Source organism: Pinus tabuliformis, chromosome 2_2, assembly GCF_031772625.1.
Source record: "Pinus tabuliformis cultivar Carrire ecotype Pingquan chromosome 2_2, CPIR1, whole genome shotgun sequence".
NCBI classification, from domain to species: domain Eukaryota; kingdom Viridiplantae; phylum Streptophyta; class Pinopsida; order Pinales; family Pinaceae; genus Pinus; species Pinus tabuliformis.
Genome location: NC_142300.1, coordinates 633301345 through 633320502, shown reverse-complemented (window position 1 = coordinate 633320502; position 19158 = coordinate 633301345).

The window sequence follows — 19158 nt, the reverse complement described above, 5'->3', positions numbered from 1 at the left end:
TTAATACTATGCATTGATTATAGAGGATTAAAAAAATAACGATTAAAAGCAAATTCCCAATTCCCTTTATCGATGAAATGTTGGATGAAGTACATGGTGAAAAATACTTTTCAAAATTGGACTTAAGGTCAGGCTATTACCAAATAAAAATTAGGTTGGAAGACATACCAAAATCCGCGTTCTAAACACACAAAGGTCACTATGAATTTAAAGTAATTCCCTTTGGGTTAACCAATGCACCATCAACATTCCAAGCCACTATGAACGAGCTATTTCGTCCATATCTTAGGAAGTTTGTATTAGTATTCTTTGGTGATAATTTGATTTACAGTAAAATGTGGAAGGAACACCTACAACATCTGGATTAAGTTCTTACACTACTGGAAGAGAATTAGTTCTACGCCAAGAAATCCAAATTCAATTTTGGTAAGGAAGAAGTAGAATATCTCGGACACATAATATCCCATGAAGGAGTAAAAGTGGACCCTAATAAAATCAAGGCTATAAAGGAATGGACCAAACGAGTTAATATATTCAGGCTAAGAGGGTTCTTAGGATTGACTGGATATTATTGAATATTTATTAAAAATTTAAAGTAATTCCCTTTGGGTTAACCAATGCACCATCAACATTCCAAGCCACTATGAACGAGCTATTTCGTCCATATCTTAGGAAGTTTGTATTAGTATTCTTTGGTGATAATTTGATTTACAGTAAAATGTGGAAGGAACACCTACAACATCTGGATTAAGTTCTTACACTACTGGAAGAGAATTAGTTCTACGCCAAGAAATCCAAATTCAATTTTGGTAAGGAAGAAGTAGAATATCTCGGACACATAATATCCCATGAAGGAGTAAAAGTGGACCCTAATAAAATCAAGGCTATAAAGGAATGGACCAAACGAGTTAATATATTCAGGCTAAGAGGGTTCTTAGGATTGACTGGATATTATTGAATATTTATTAAAAACTATGTACATATAATTGCACCTCTAACAAACCTTTTAAATAAGAATTCATTTCAATGGAATGAGGAAGAAGGAAGGTGTTTTGAAGAATTGAAGGAAGTTATGTCTAATGCCCCAGTATTGGCAACTCCAGATTTCTCTAAACCATTTATCATTGAGTGTGATGCTTCTGGGTTCAGTATAGGTGCAATGTTAATACAAGAGGGGCATCCAATAGCTTTTGAAAGTAGGAAGCTCAATAAACAAGAACGCCTTAAATCCACATACAATGAGGAAATGCTTGCTATTATGCACACACTAGCCAAGTGGAGAAAATATATTTTGGGAAGTAATTTCTCCATTCGAATAGACCATAACAATCTCCAGCACCTCCTCCAACAAAAAACACTTTTTGAAGAACAACAAAAATGGATTGAAGAAATTTCCGCCTTTGACATGGATATATTACATAAAAAGGGAAAAGACAATGTAGTAGAAGAGGCCTTGTCTATGAAGGATGAAGAACCAACATTACTTGCAGTCTCGGTTGTTGTTCATGAATGGATTAATGAGATTCGAAGTGAGTATGCCAAGGACCCGTAAATAACTGCGATAATCAATAACCTTCCAGACAACTCAAAATTTCAATGGAAGAATGATATTCTATGGTAAAAAGGAATAATTTATCTGAATTCATAATCCAAGTTTGAATGCAAGATACTCAAGAAGTTACATGATTCACTGTCAGCCAGACATGTAGGATTCTTTAAAACTTACTACAATGCATGTCAATCATTCTTTTGGAAGGGGATAAGTCTCGATATTCAGAAATATGTAGCAGAATGTGACAAATTTCAAAGAAATAAAAGTGAAAATATTATGACACCTGGATTATTTCATCCCTTAAACATTCCGAATCAGAAATGGGAAGAAATATAAATGCAATTTATTGAAGGCTTACCTGTATATGATGGAAAGGATAATATTTTAGTAGTAGTCGACAGACTCACCAAATATTCTCACTTTATTGTAATGAAGAAATCAGACTCAGCTAAACAATCATTGAGACATTTTGCAAAATTATTTATAAATTACATGGGTTTTCAAAAGTCATTGTGAGTGATAGAGATGCCAAATTTAAGGGTAATTTCTGGAAGGAATTGTTCAACCATATAAGAACCTACCTAAATATGAGTTCTTCTTACAACCCTTAAACATATGGACAAACATAGGTTGTCAATAAATTTTTGGAAGCCTACCTACATTGTTACGCTATAGAAAAAAAAATAAGTGGGTTCAGTTTTTGCATCTCGCTGAATGGTGGTATAATTCTACTTACAATGCATCAACAAAAATGAATCCATTCCATGATTTGTATGGGTGCGAACCTCTGAAATGGAAGGATGTAGCTACCGTCCAGAAAAATCTACCATATGTTAAAAACCAACTAGAAGAAACCCTAAAAATCGTTCAAACTCTAAAAGAAAATTTAAATAATACAAGAAACCATATGAAGCAGTAAGCTGATCGAAACAGAACCGAGAGAGAATTTGAAGTTAGAGAATGGGTATTTGTCAAGATCCAACCATACAACAGATGTCCTTAAAACAAAAATGAAAAAATAAATTGGCACCAAAGTTCTATGGACCAGACCATATCAATAAAAAGATCAGCCAAGTTGCATATAGTTTAAGCCTTCTGGATAAAAGTTGTGTCCACAACGTATTCCTTGTATCCTACCTTAAAAGGGCACATGGTGACCATCAATCAGCACAAAGAATGTTTCCATCCTTAGATGATGAAGGAAGGGCCATTTTAGAGCCAAAAGATGTCATATCAACCAGGAAATAAAAGCTCTGATCTTGTGTAGTCAAGGAATACTTGATCAAGTGGAAGGAATTACAAGAAGAAGAAGCTTCTTGGGAGACTAAAGTATTTTTTCAAAAACATTCTTCATTACGTATTATTTGAGGACAAAGCATTTTTTGGGAGGAAGGAAATGTTATATATAATTAGTTATTTGTAACTAATAGTTTATTAGGCAAAGGACATGATCAGAGATCATGCCTATTCACCAAGAGGCACCCAAGGCTGTATTTAAGCCAGAGACTCTCATTATGTAAATCATCCTTGAATCATTATAAATAAATAAATATATTCTGTTCAATACTCAGTTTCTCTGTACCAATGAGATATATTCAGTTTGAGAATGTCCATGTACCATTTATGAATACCTCCCTAGTTAAGAGGGAGTGTTGAAAAATGTGTAACTAGGTTCAATCTTCATAGATATGAAATGTATTTTTGATTCTTGTATATTGTAAAATGAGAGAAAAAAATATTATTATTTTTGAAGCATGGGTTTCATGCTTAAGGTATTTTATTTTAGAGGTCAAGCACCCATTGAGTGCTTCTAGTGTTTGTCTTAGGGTCAAGAAGTGAAAAGAGTCATTGCCATATCAAGAAGACCCCATCGAGCACATTGTAACTTGTAAAAAGAATTATTTTTGTATTTAAAAGAGTCAAAATACCCTCCATTACCAAGTCGGCCTGGCAGCTAAGAAGTCAGCCTTAATTTGGGCATTTTGTCCATTGTGGAAGCCTATATATAGGAGGGAAGTCCACCTCCTATGGACATAATTCATTATCTCATCATCCAAGAGAAGGAGAAGAAGAAGAAGGAAAATGAAGAAGGAAGAGGGACGAAGAGCAATTGATTGGGTTATTTCTCTCTCTCTTTTCACATGTGTGAAGGAAGGAGGTTAGGGTTTTGTTGCTATAAGATTGAACTTAGAGAAATTGTAGAAATAAGGTTAAAGGAAGGTCTATTAGGTCATCTTCTAGCCCTAAAATAAGGAGAAACTCAAGAGAAGGTCAAAGGAAGTCTTGGAAGCCCTATATTTGCTCACATGTGTGGAGGCAAAAACTATTGCAAGGGCCAAAAATTATAGACCTGCAGTAGAGTCCGAAATTCTGTAGCTAGTGGTCGAAGTTGTGCAGATTGAAGAGATTTGACTGGGTTTGAATTGGACAAAGGAAGCACATCGTTAGGAGGGTCAGAATTTGTCTTGAAAGGGTATTGGTCTTGGTGTAAAGTGTTGGGTGTAGGAATTACACTTAAGCAAACTCCTCAACACTTAAATTGTCAACCCGGGGGATTCATAAACTTAGAGACAAAGCACAGGCAATGCCAAAGATGGTATGAATATTTCTAATGTCAATCCCTACTTTTTTTAGGAAAGATTGCAGAATCAAACTAAAAAGAGAGAAAAGGCAACTTGAACCATCAAAATAATCTAAGACTGGAACAAGGAAAAATGCATTTGCAAAAGCGATTTAGAAATAAAGGGGCAATCACTCTAACTAACTATTGATTAACTATTGAGTGTGTGTTTTCTTTAGCAGTCCCAACAGATGGGCCCTTTAAACCTGCTTATATAGAGATTTCCTTGTTGCACTAATCTATCTTGCACTAGTGCAGGAACATATATTTATGCATAGGGTATAAATGGTGTCTCTACTTAAAGCGTTTTACTTCGTGCAAGGGCTTGAACTTTCTCAGGTTCATAGCACTCAGATCCCGTGGAGAGAAACTAGTTCTTACACCAGATCAGAGCTTCTTACACTTAGCATTTAATTCTTGAAACAAGTGCTTAGCTACTGCAAGTGTTACTATACTATGAAATCAAATTTCACACATAAAAATGAATGTTTCTGATTTTAATAGAGTGCAGAAATAGAGAAACAATCCATATAATTTATCCTGTCATGAAGTATTAATGAAAGAAAGAAAACTGCTGGAAGTAAACTAAAAAGGCTTGCTGCATCACACCAACGTGCACTGGTGCAGGTTCATTTCTCCTGCTTGGACCAGGCGGGGAAAACCAAATCAAACAGAACTGCAGAAAATGTATAGCACAACAATGTGCACTAGTGTAGGGTTATTCCTCCTGCTCGGACCAGGCTGGGAAAACCAAATCAAACAAAATTTCAGAAAATGAATAGCACACCAATGTGCACCAGTGTAGGGTTATTTCTCCTGCTTGGACCAGGCGGGAAAACCAATCCGAAATCAGGTGCAGGAAATGAATAGCACACCAATGTGCACTGGTGCAGGGTTATTTTTCCTGCTTGAACTAGGTGAGAAAACCAATCCGAAATCAGATGCAAGAAAAGGAAATTTAACTACTTCACGTTGCGGATCCGCTTTCACTCAAACAGGAATACATGTGTTGTAAATTAAATCACACTTGGCAGTATAAACATAAATTACAAGAACAAAAAATAGGGTAAACATGCTGGGTTGGCTGGGCCCTAGCCAACCAACGTGTTTCCCTTTCAAATAGAAATGCTGCTTAGTACTTTATCAATTCATCAACTTTCAAACATAGAAATACGATTTATGAAACATAAGGTGGAGATCCCTTTCTTATTAATTCATAAAGGAAAATACATGCATGAATACATAGTCCAGCCCAGATTTGGGCGATAACAAAAATACAAGCCTGTTACCGCCTCCCTAGTTATATCTCTGTTCTATACAAACTCTATAAAAAACTATCTCGTCCTATTTACATTCCTCATTATATAGATCTTTGGCCGAAGGCCAAAAAGATCATTTAACCAATTACATAACTGATATGCAAAATTTAGCTTTCGGCCTTCAAAATTAGGCAATTTAACAAAACTGGCCGTAGCCAATCTCCAGCTGTTCGTTCTTCATAAATCCAATCTCAGCTACCTTTGATCGACCCTGCTGTCATGGCTGAAGCTTGACTGCCTTCAGATCTATCTTGTTGTCATGGATAAAGATTGGTTGCCTTCAGATCTATCCTGCTATCATGGCTAATGTTTGGCTGCCTTCAGATCTATCCTGCTATCGTGGCTGAGGCGGCGCAAAATGAGGTGGTGATCAAGGAGGTCCGGATTTGCTACAAAGATTCACTGTGCTGGCACTGGTGCAAGATCCGATCCTGCACTAGGATCAACGGTCACGGTAAGCACTTGACTACCAAACAAACATTGGAGATATCGATAAGTTACAAGAGTGATTATAAGCAAGAAATCACGTAATAAATAATTAATTAATGCTAAGTTAAGTTAAAAATATGAAATATAAAGTTCATGCGAAATATGTCATTGTTCTTGGACTAGTGCAAGATGAGGGTGTATAAGAGAGGTAAAACAACAGTAAATGGTTATAATTTAGGAAGGGAAAAATGGTCAAAAGAGAGCAAATTAGGGGGCTAACATCCTCCCATCCCTAAACTATTGTGTGTCCTCACACAACTCTTTACCTCTGCAAAAAACTTCAAAACTTTAAGCACTCCAGCTCAATCCTGCTCTGGCATATTGTCATCACCCTGCAATGTTTCAGACTTCTTCTTTCTGATGTTCTTTAACTTCTTTGTCACCTTTTTAAGTCGCCTGAAACACTGCGCAGCTCGATACTTCCAGACTTTAACTTCTCTTTTTCTTTTCTAGATCTCTGCCATTAATTCTCCTCTTGTCTGTTCTTTATCCTCATGTGCTTGCCTACAAGCTGCTCTAAATTATTCACTTGAAGCTCTAACTCAACTACCCGAGCAACAGTTGTTACCAAATATTTTTCCTTTTTTCTATTTCGACAGGGGCTGTTTCTTCCTCAGGGACCTCCATATCCGCCATGGTTACATCAGGAAACTCTTCTTCCTCTGGTTCCTCTTCTTCTGGTTCTTCCTCCTCTGGTTCTTCTTCTTCTAGTTCTTCCTCCTCTGGTTCTTCTTCTCCTTCCTCTCCTTCTTCTGCTTCTTCTTCTGTGGGTTCTGCCTCTTCTTTTTCGGATTTTGCCTTTTATTCTTTGGATTTCACCTCCTCTTCTTTGGATTCTTCTCCTGTTGCTTCATGTTCTTCTATTTCTTCATTTTCTACTTCTTTCTCTGGTTCTTCTTCTCGCACTGGTGCTTCTTCTTATACTGGTGCAAGAGGGTATTCCACGCCCTGTGGGGACTGTGGTTCTTCGCCTGCATCAGAAAATTTATTCTTTTTTCTGGGGCTTTTTGATAAAATCAGCCAATAGAGCATCATCCTCAACCGCTGCAAACTTTGCTACGTTTGCAAGGACTGACAAGTTGTCATTTTCGGGCGTAGAAGGGGTCTCTTCAGCTGGTGCGCTAGCTGTCTTCTTATTTGAAGATGAGGCCTTTTTTGCTTTTTCAGATCGTTTCCTTTTTGCACTGGTGCAAGAAGGACTTCCCTTTTCATTTTTTCTCGGGCCCTTGCTTGTGCTGGCGGGGTCCTCTATCTCCTTTCCAGCGGTTGTCCCTTTGTGCAGCTATTTTAATAGCGCCTCCCATGTCATACCTTTCACTTCCAGCTATTTCAGGACCAAGATTTTTATCAGGCCATGATGATATAACCTTGTGTCGGCCTGGTCTACCCTTTTGTCCTGCACACTTTTAGCCATTTTCTCCAAGCTTTTGAGCAGAAAATAGGGGAAATTCATCCTCCACCGGACATGCCGACCGGCTTCAAAATGTTGCAGCATTCTAAAATGGTATACCAAGGTGCGGGTGTATCTTCCCTCGCAAGTCACAAACTTCTGTAGAATGAAAAGGAGGTCTTTCCACTGACCCAACAGGGCACTGTGTGGAACTCCTACCTTCCAGTCTACCTCTATCTTCTTATCAATGACGAAACGCTGCCAGCGTTTCCTTTCTAGCTTCTGATTCTTAAACCATTGTTCTCCAGTGTTCTCTAAGCCCGTCGCTGCTGCTATGAATTCTTCTGTAACTTTAAATTTGAGAGGCCCAATTTTCACTCAGCCGTTTCTAAAACTCCTTGCAAACTGTAAAGCCACTTCTTTATCATGCCTGTCAAACTTTTGCAGAAACAGAAGAAAACCCGAGTCTCGCAATAGTGCAAGACTATTGCGATACTTAGCGCTATTTTGCTGAGAGATGAGGGTTCGTTCCGAACAGGCGGCATCGCTGCTTAACAACTATGAACAATCGAGTTATGAGATTTTACATGCAATACCAAGGAAATTGGTCCTTATAAATATTGATCCAACTGTCCACCATCCTTTCCATTGTATCACCGGTTCATTCACCGTAGATACACGAAATCTTTGAGGTCAGGCTAGATTGGTACTTGCGGTGGTGTTTTAATGGCTAGGTGAGGTAATAATTATGAGTGAAGGATGTTTAGGATTATGGTGGAGAGGGGTAATTATGTCCAAGAAATGGTTAAAACATTTCTGCATTCCTTCATAATTCAAAAAAAAGAACTTAGCATTCATTAAAAAGATCATGATTTCTAACTTAAAAAACACCTTGTACTTTAAATAATTTTCTCCTAGTTAGTATGATAGCATAAGTACTCGTCGGTGAAATGAAAGGACTTCATATAAATTTTCATGATAACCACTTTCCTATGCCGTATGCTATAAAAATAACTTGTACTATGTTGCTGACGGGGTGCATGCTTGCACTGATCTGCTTGCACCGCTTAAATTATGCTATTTTGCTGGTACCATTCTGCTTGCTTTATCATATAGGACAACATGCTTGCACTAGTGCAAGCATAATATCTAAAAACAGAGAATTTAAATAAAATATAGGTTGGATTTTCACATGACTTCCTCAACTTATACTGAAAATTTGCTTCGCCCTTTCTTGATGCTTCAGAGCATATCCTTTTGCTCTTTGTGTGCGAGATCCTGCAATAAATTCATGAGGGAATAAAGAAGTGGGAAAAGGGAAATTTCAGAATGGGAAGGAATTTTGTTATAGGGATTCTAGGAATAGTACCAAAAGAGGGAATAAATAGAAGTGGGATAGGGAAAAAATTTCAAGGGTAAAGTGGGATTTCTTCGAAGCGGACAGGGTAAATTTAGAAGAATGTGGGAAGGTTAATCATTCTAGGATTAAAGAAGAAAATTGAGGGAATATTACGAAAGTGGAATATGAAGAAAGGCATAAAATTTTCTTGAAGGTTTGCCTGCACTGGTGCAAGAAAAAATAACTACAGAGAAAATTAAGCGTTACTTGGGAAAAATATCCATGCTAATTACCCCAACTGTATAAAGGTTCGTTCTGCTGAACCTGCTTTTACTTGGTGGTAGCTAGCATATCTAAAGATCAAGCAAAATTTTATTTTTATTAGAAATTTTTGATCTTCCTGCCAACAAGCTGGTTTTCAGGTTGATCCTTCTGCAATCATGTCAGCGAACTGATTTTCATAATTATAGGAAAATATTGTTTCTTTACTTTTTTCCTATTTTTTTATTTTTTATTTTTATCTTTAAGAAGAAAGAGAATTCATGTTTTAAAAAGGTTGGTATTACTATTCACCACTACCATCCCAAATTGCTGTTGGACTTGTTGTGTAAAATATTTCCTGGCAAGTGGCTGAAAATACTTCTTTAACCTGTGTTCATTTACCAAGAATATTTAATTTTTTCCATCAATAGTTTTAACTTCTACTACTCTATTCTCAAATACTCGAATCACTTCATAAGGTCCCATCCAACGTGTATGGAATTTCCCTTTAAAGATTTTAAATCTAGAATCATAAAGGAGCACCCAATCACTTGGTTGGAATTTATTTTTTCTGAATAGAGTTCTCATGCCACCTTTTTCTTTGCTACTGAATTAGTATGTTTTGCTGAACAACATCCCTACGAAATTCATCTAACTCATTGATTTGGAGAAGATGCTGTTGTTGTGCCTCAAAGAGATCTAGTCCCGACTGAATTGCAGTTATGAAAGTTTTGATTTGGAATTCAATTGGTAACAGAACTTGTTTGCCATATACCGACTCATATGGTGTGTGTCCCGTGCTATTCTTCCAAGTGGTTCTATATGCCCACAAAGCCTCTAGTAATCTTTCAGCCTAGTCCTTCCGATGCATATTGACTGTCTTTTTGAGAATGGACTCGATCACTTTGTTCGTGGATTCCACCTGGCCATTTGCTTGCAGGTGATACGATGTGGATTTCCTATGCTGGATCTTATATTGCTCCATCACACCCTGTACAAGATTAGAAATAAACTATGGACCATTTTTAGAAACAATTTCTCTAGGCACACCAAATCTAGTAAAGATTTTAGTAAAAGAAAATCAACAACAACTTTTTCTGTAGAAAAAGAAACAGATTTAGCTTCTACCCATTTCGTAACAAAATCTGTACAAACCAAGATATGCTTTTTACTTAATGATGTTGGATTTATTGGCCCTATAAAATCAATAGCCCATTTTTCAAATGGCTCAATCATAACTTGGGGGCATAGAGTAATTTCATTGGTTTGATTAGGCTGGCCCATTCGCTGACAAATATCATAATTCTTGACATACTGTTTGGCATCCTTGAACAAGGAAGGCCAAAAGTAACTAGCATGCAGTACTTTATATGCAGTCCACTTATCATCGAAGTGGTCTCCACAAGGTTCATCATGAGCAGATTTCAATATGTCAAACACTTCCTCCTATCTTACACACCTACGGATAATCAGATCTGGACCAGTGTAAAAGAGATCTCCTTGAATCCAGGAACATGCAACATTTTTCTGAACAATACTTCACTTTTCACGAGCGGACAAGTGGGGTGGTGTTTTCCCAGTAACCAAGTAATTAGCAATGTCAGAAAACCATGGGGAATCTGTTGACATAGCAAAAATATATTCATCTGGAAACTCATCATTAACAAGAGTTGCTTCACCAGGATTATCTAATCTAGAAAGAAAATCTGCTACAACATTAGATTTTCCTGGTCTATCAACAATAGTAATATTAAATTCCTGCAACAATAGTAACCACCTAGTTACTCTACCGCTAGTTAATGGTTTATTCATCAAATATTTAATCGCGGAATGATAAGTATGTACAAATACTTCATATCCTGTAATATAGTGCCTGAACTTATTAATTGCAAAAATTACAGCTAAAAACTCGTACTCTGTTACTGTATAATTTAATTTAGTGGAAGACAAATTCTTACTAATATATTAAATAACATATGATTGTTTATTTTCCTTTTATCCTAAAGTTGTGCCAATAGCCAAATCTGAAGCATCAGAGGAAATATTAAAAGGTAGAGACCAGTTAGGACCTCTTAAAACTAGTGCATGTACTAACTTTTCCTTCAATGTTTCAAAAGACTGTTGGCAAGCTGTGGTCCAAGAAAATTCACTATCCTTAGCTAGAAGTCGAAAAAGAGGAGCAGCTATCTTAGAAATTTTTTCAATGAATCTCCTATAGTAACCAGCATGTCCTAAAAAACCTCTTACTTCCCTTTGAGTTTTGGGTGCAGGAAGATGCAGAATGATTTTGTTCTTTGCTGGATCAACCTGGATACCTTTACTATAAATCAAATTGCCAAGTACCACTCCTGCTTTGCACATTAATCTACATTTCTTGTCACTCAAGGCGAGATGGGATTCCTGACAACGAAGAAGTACTTTTTCTAGATTTTCGAGAGCTTCCTGAAAAGAATCACCAAACATAGAAAAGTCATCCATATAAATTTCTACCAATTCTAGATCAACAAAAATGGTCAGGACTGCCCTTTGAAAGGTAGCCAGGGCATTACATAAACCAAAGGGGAGCACTCTATAAGAAAATGTACCCCATGGATATGTAAAAGTAGTTTTATCTTGATCTTCAGGTGCAATCTGTATTTGGTTATGACCATTGAAGCCATCCAAAAAGGAAAAATATTTCTTTCCTGCAAGGGTATCAAGCACCTAGTCAATGACAGGGAGAGGGAAGTAATCTTTGAGAGTGGCTTTTTTTAATTCTCGATAATCAATACAAATACGCCATCTTCCATCTTTCTTAGGTACTAGCACTAATGGAGAGACCCACTCACTGTTGGAAATAGGATAGATAAAACCAGCATCCAAGAGTTTCTGTACTTCTTCTTTCACATTATCTCTTAGAGCTAGATTCATTCGCCTTTGGGGTTGTCGGACAGGTCGGGCTCCTTCCTGAATATAGATATGATGTGTACAAGTTTCAGGGGGGATGCCCTTCATATCTTCATAGCCCCATGCAAAGGCACTAAGATGGTTTTGCAACAAATTCACAAGCTGCTCTTGCTGAGATGAGTCCAAATCTGAACTAATATACAAAGATTTACCGGGGCTAATCTCAAAAAGAGTAGTATCAGGCTCAAGAGTACTCAAGGGGGTGGTCAAATGCAGCGGTATAGAAGAATGAGAATCATGGTTATCTTGAAAATCTAGGCTAAAAATCTGGCTCAATAGCTCAAAATTAGGCATAGTGTCTAGATTATTCAGGAAATCTTGAATCTCATCTTCTTGTGAAGACCCAGTATGCTAATGGATAAAGGAAATGGGCTGAGTCTCCTCATCACTGCTTTGATCTAACCATAAAGTATCTTGAAGGTCCTGAATGGATCTGGCAGGGGGGTATAAGGTAACTTTCTTCCTAGAATCTCCATGCGAAATATACATGTCACCGGAGCGACATCCAATATATGCATTGGCTGTAGCAAGCCATGGTCAACCCAAGATAAAGGGATGTCCTCCTACTGGGTTCTTTGGCTGAAGCACAATGAAATCAACAGGATATTTCCAAGAATCTAATGAGATGATCACATTGTCCAATACTCCTTCTGGATTAATTTTAGATCTATTCGCTAATTCAAGCACAATGGGAGTAGGGCAAAGATGAGATAACCGAAGTTGATCCATGGTTTGCTTAGTCATGACATTAATGGCTGCCCCCAGATCTATAAGAACATTAGAGACAAAGATATTACCAATCTGAACTGGGACAACAGGGTTTCCGGGATCAATATATGTTTCCATAGACACACATCCCATCATCAACTCTGCTGCCCTACCAACAAATTGAATGGTTGGGGGTTCTAATCTCTTCCTCCTGGGTTTCTTGAGATAGAGTTCCTTAATAATCTTGGTACAAATAGGGATCTCTTTGATGGCTTGGAGAAAAGGTATCTTAATGAAAACATTCCGAAGCTCTGATGCCAAGCTAGTCTCAGAAATAGGCTCACTTCTTTCCATTACTAGCCTCTCTGGGAAGGGAGGCTGGTTGGAAGAAGGTGGCAAGGATTTAGAGAGTAAGGGCTGCTTAGTAACAACTTTCAGAGAATGATTAAGAGTTTCCTCTTCTTCTTTCTCTTCAACAATCACTCTAGGTTGCTTCTAATTTTCTGATGTTATAGTCCTTCTCGATCTTAATTGAATATCATGAACCCCAACTGGAATATACTGGTACTCAAATAATGGTGGGTTTGTTACATAGATCATTTGCACTACTTTATTATTATTAGGATTGGGCATAGGTTGAGCAGGAAACTTAGGAGATCGAAAAGGTGGAGGTAAAGGTAACGGTGGAGTAGACTGACTCGGAGGTTGAGGCATTGAATAAGGTGCATGTGCAGATGGATATGGCTGCATGGGTGGCTAGTAGGAATATGAAGAATGCGTTGGCCCTATCCAACCTTGTGCCATGGTTGAGAAGGTTTCCCATGCTGATATTGGTTTCCATATTGCCGCTGCTGATTAGTGTTAGGATAAGAGTAAGCATGTGAATTATAACCAAAATAGTGTGGAGAAAATTCAAGAGCCATACCTACACCTGCCTGAGGCTAATTTCTTTTTGCTCTCATAGCATACAAATATTCTTCTTCAGGCTGTCCCCCCTGTAAATACAACTTTAAGTCCTGGTATAGAGGGACATTTTTCTGTGATATGGTCTTCTACACAAATAGCACACTTATTAGTTTCTTTCAAATTAAGAGGACATTCTTTAAGAGGATGCTTGTCTCTACATTTAGGACATAAAATACTTAATGACTCTTGTTCCTTCATGAGTTTTTGTTGAAATTTTAAGGAGTCCAACTGTTTAGTAACAGTATTCATTATGTCAATTTTCATGTTTTCCATTTTATTTTCTAGTCCAATAATCATAGCATCAGTAGATTCTATTTTTATATTTCTATTTCGAGTTCCTCTACCGGATCTATACTGATTTATTGAAAATTTCCTGCATAATTCACAAATTTGTTCAAAAGTTTGCTGAGAAATATCACCTTGTCCTAACAAATTTAAATTATTTCTAGCATTATCAGCAAGTCCTCTTAAGAACAAGGTTCTAATAGTACTGGAATCAAGCTTAAGTTTTTACCTTTGTAAAATATACATAAATCTTTCTAGATAGTCTTCAAGAGTTTCATCATCATCTTGTATGATTGTAAAAATCTCATCCTGCATGTCTCGAGTTTTGCAATATTCTTGATATTTAGATAAAAAGACTCTCTTCATCTGATCCCAAGAGGCTATAGTGTTTCCTCCTAACCCCATAAACCAGCGTAAAGCTGAGTCTTTGAGAGTAACAGGAAATAATATTAGCTTCTGAGAATCAGTTGAATAATCATAGCTTCTACACAAAATATAAAACTCGAATAGAAAAGAGTTAGGATCTTCATGAACTTTACCATGGAAATGAGGGAGAGCTAATGGTGGGATGTTCTTCATCTGCGCCATAGTATTAGGGTCCAAAATTGGAAACACAAAAGTGGGTTGTTCCCCACTTACCTAGTTTTCATCAGTCCTTTTCCCATGATCTTCAGGGTTTGCCATTGTTTCCCTTTTCCTCCCAACAGACTGAACCAAACTTGAGCTGTTGTCACCAGAATGCAGGTGGACTGTTCCTGCGTGATGGGTTTGAATTAGATTGGGCTTCCTGCTCACAGAAGGAGACCCAATATGATAATTGTTTTCAGAATTCTTTCGGCCCTTAGTGGGCTTTGAACCCCTACCTTTTCTAGGCATTCATTTCAAAAAAAGAAAGAAAAATAACAAAACAATTTCTAATAAAAAAATGCTGTCAGAAATCAATCAACACTAGTAAAATTCCTTCAATGAAGCTTTTCCAAAAAAATACTGCAAAAAAAATGAAGGAAAAATTACCTCTATTGTATAATCAGAAAATTCTTACCAAATCAAATCGCCTCCCCAGCAACGGCTCCAAAATGTTGGGTGTAGGAATTACACTTAAGCAAACTCCTCAACACTTAAATTGTCAACTCGGGGATTTGTAAAATTAGAGATGAAGCACAGGAAATGCCAGAGATGGTATGAATATTTCTAATGTCAATCCCTACTTTATTTAAAGGAAACATTACAGAATCAAACTAAAAAGAGAGAAAAGGCAACTTGAACCGTCAAAATAATCTAAGGCTGGAACAAGGAAAAATGCATTTGCAAAAGAGATTTAGAAATAAAGGGGCAATCACTCTAGCTAACTATTGATGAACTACTGAGTGCATGTTTCCTTTAGCAGAGACACTTTAGCAGTCTCAACAGATGGGCCCTTCAAACCTGCTTATATAGAGCTTTCCTTCTTGCACTAATCTATCTTGCACTAGTGCAGTCTACTTGCACTAGTGCAGGAACAAAGATTTATGCATAGGGTATAAATGGTGTCTGTACTAAAAGCGTTTTACTTCGTGCAAGGGCTTGAAATTTCTCAGGTTTAGAGCACTCAGATCCTGTGGCAATAAACTAGTTCCTGCACCAGACCAGAGCTTCTTACACTTAGCATTTAATTCTTGAAATAAGTGCTTAGCTACTGCAAGTGTTACTATACTGTGAAATCAAATTGCACACATAAAAATGAATGTTTCTGATTTTAACAGAGTGCAGAAATAAAGAAACAATCCATATAATTTATCCTATCATGAAGTATTAATGAAAGCAAGAAAACTGCTAGAAGTAAACTAAAAAGGCTTGCTGCATCACACCAACGTGCACTGGTGTAGGTCCATTTCCCCTGCTTGGACCAGGCGGGGAAAACCAAATCAAACAGAACTGTAGAAAATGAATAGCACACCAACGTGCACTGGTGCAATGTTATTCCTCCTGCTCGGACCAAGCTGGGAAAACCAAATCAAAGAAAATTGCAGAAAATGAATAGCACACCAACGTGCACTGGTGCATGGTTATTTCTCCTGCTTGGACCAGGCGAGAAAACCAATCTGAAATTAGATGCAGGAAAAGGAAATTTAACTACTTCACGCTGCGGATCTGCTTTCACTCAAATAGGAATACATGTGCTGTAAACTAAATCACACTTGGCAGTATAAACATAAATTACAAGAACAAAAAATAGGGTAAACGTGCTGGGTTGGTTGGGCCCTAGCCAACTAGCGCATTTCCCTTTTAAATAGAAACGTTGCTCAGTGCCTTATCAATTCATCAGCTTTCAAACACAAAAATACAATTTATGAAACATAAGGCGGAGCTCCCTTTCTTATTAATTCATAAAGGCAAACACATGCATGAATACGTAGTCCAGCTCAGATTTAGGCGATAACAAAAATACAAGCCTGTTATCGCCTCCCTGGTTATATCTCTATTCTGTACAAACTATATCAAAAACTATCTCGTCCTATTTACATTCCTCGTTATATAGATCTTTGGCCAAAGGCCAAAAAGATTGTTTAACCAATTACATAACCGATATGCAGAATTTAGTTTTTGGCCTTCAAAATTAGGTAGTTTAACAAAACTGGCCATAGCCAATCTGCAGCTGTTCATTCTTCATAAATCTGATCTCAACTACCTTTGATCGACCTTGCTGTCATAGCTAAAGCTCGGCTGCCTTCAGATCTATCCTGCTGTCGTGGCTGAGGCGGCGCAAAACGAGGCAGTGATCAAGGAGGCCCGGATTTGCTGCAAAGATTCGCTGTGCTGGCACCGGTGCAAGATTCGATCCTGCACTAGGATCAACAGTTACAGTAAGCACTTGACTACCAAACAAACATTGGAGATATCGATAAGTTACAAGAGTGATTATAAGCAAGAAATCACATAATAAATAATAATTAATGCTAAGTTAAGTTAAAAATATGAAATATAAAGTTCATGCGAAATATGTCATCGTTCATGGACTAGTGCAAAATGAGGGTGTATAAGAGAGGTAAAACAATAGTAAACGGTTATAATTTAGGAAGGGAAAAATGGTCAAAAGAGAGAAAATTAGGGGGCTAACATAAAGGTCTTGGAATTCATCATTTGAAGAATCTATAAGAAGAGAAGATATTTGTGGGTTTCCTCCAAGTGGAGGGGTTTTTGCCTTGACCTGCAACCTATATCGTATGTTCCTATGTACTGTTGATCTTCTTTTTTTGGTTGCAGTTTTATGGTAATATTAACATAATAATAAGAGAAGAAAATAATAAGTAAGAAAAAGTAAAAAGACATCATAAGCAATTATCAATTTTAAGAGAAATCATCCTAACTATAGCCCTACAAATTTCTCAACATGCATGAGGGGGTGGTTTATGTTAAATTTACTTGGTGAAACGTCAATAATGGTGGTGGAATTGTTTTGGTAGCCCATAGTTTTGTGCCTATGGATTGCATGTAATCAAGCCTTTAAAGGTCTTGAGATACATCATTACAATGTGTCAAGGAAATGAGCAGTGAAGACTCACTTCATTAGGTTTAACCAGAGGAAATAAATATATCTATTGATGCTGGTTTTCCAAGAAAAATATAATTTATCTCTCTTATTCATTTTTAACATGGTATGAAAGTGTGATGTTAACCCGAACTCTTTCACAAGAGTGGTTTGACACAATGAATTGTCAAGAGAGCCATTGCCATTAGGATAAATGAATGTAGGAGACATTTGGTTAGAGCACATGCATGTGGGTTTTTGTGGTTTATGGACAACATCGATACCAATCCATGGTTATTTGAATCACATGTTATCCATGATGGTAAGACCCACCTAAAGGTAGGTTCAAAAATCTGGGTGTTGTGTGAACATTGGCATCAATTTTTGGTGAATAAGATATATGTAGTAGTTGTTTTTCAATCTTTGGATCTAGAAATCATTAAAGTTACAAGGATAAATCTCCCTTTTTATGCTCTCATTATAGGGAGTGGCATCAAAGTGACCTATGAAGTGTTTTAATCCTCATGCGAGAAGCTCAAGATTGTTGGAAGAGTTATTCTAGAGATCAAGTTCAGGTGCATGGTGGTTAATGCTTCTGCTACCAATCCTGTTGTGGCTACTAAGCATGAGATCAAATTGATTTCATCCATGGTGTAAAAGTTTTTACTGGATTTTGGAGTCAGAATTATCCAAGCTAAGGTGTTGAGTTGAGCTAAGGATCTAAAACAAGGTGCTCATGTGAAGGGAGGAGTTAATTTTTCTAAAAAGACATGTTGGGAGCTCTATTGTCTTGAGCATAGAATCCAATGTGATTGTATGATGCCTAATGACATGTTGGTGCATGTTGAAGATGATGAGACAAGGGATGAGAAACATATATTGAGAGCCTTATTCGTTGATCTAAAACATATGGTTAGCATTGAGAGGTTGCATAAGTGAAAATATAGTGAAGCTTTGATATTGCATTGATATGTCTCATTGTTACGGAACTAGGGTGGCTATAGATCCATGACCAATGATTGTTGTATAGGCCAATGTAGACGGGATGTGTTCAATGGTATCCATATACACTCTCAATGCTAGTGAGGAAAGCATAAAGACCGTGTAGAGGAGGTTGCATGAATGTGGCCCGTGGAGAGAAGAGTTGCAACATAGGGTGCCTAAGAATCATAGTAGAGTGATTAGCATGATCGATTGCATGCAAGATTAATTAGTGGAACATGGATGATTGAACTTAGAGTAAAGTGGTTGTCCTAAGAGATTACATGCATGAGTAATTAGTGGACAATGGCTACAAATTGAAGTTAGAGTAATGATAGGGCAAGAGGATAGTGGTTATTGATTACAAATTCTAGGTTTTTGATAGATCAAAGTCCCTTGGTCTAAAGTATTGTGTTAGTAGAATCACGATGAAGGATGGTGCTATTTTGGGACAAGGAGATTGTGTTTCAAAGTGATTGTAGCTATATGAAGATATGACTATGGAATATTGGACAAGAGGTTTCAATAACAACAATTAAAAATAATTTTTTTTATTATAATGGAGTAATTTTTTTTAATTGCATGTAAATGGGCATACAAATGTAAGACTTAGTTAGGCATGCATACCCCTGATAAGTTACTGGTAAAATCTAAACCTAGACCTAGGTAATAGTTGGGACATGCTGGATTCTTGGATAACCTGGTTATAAAACTTGAGGGGATAGGGCACAAAGGTGAGTGGCATTGGCTCACTTCAATACTGATGGTTTTGAGCACATGGTTTTGGTATCCCA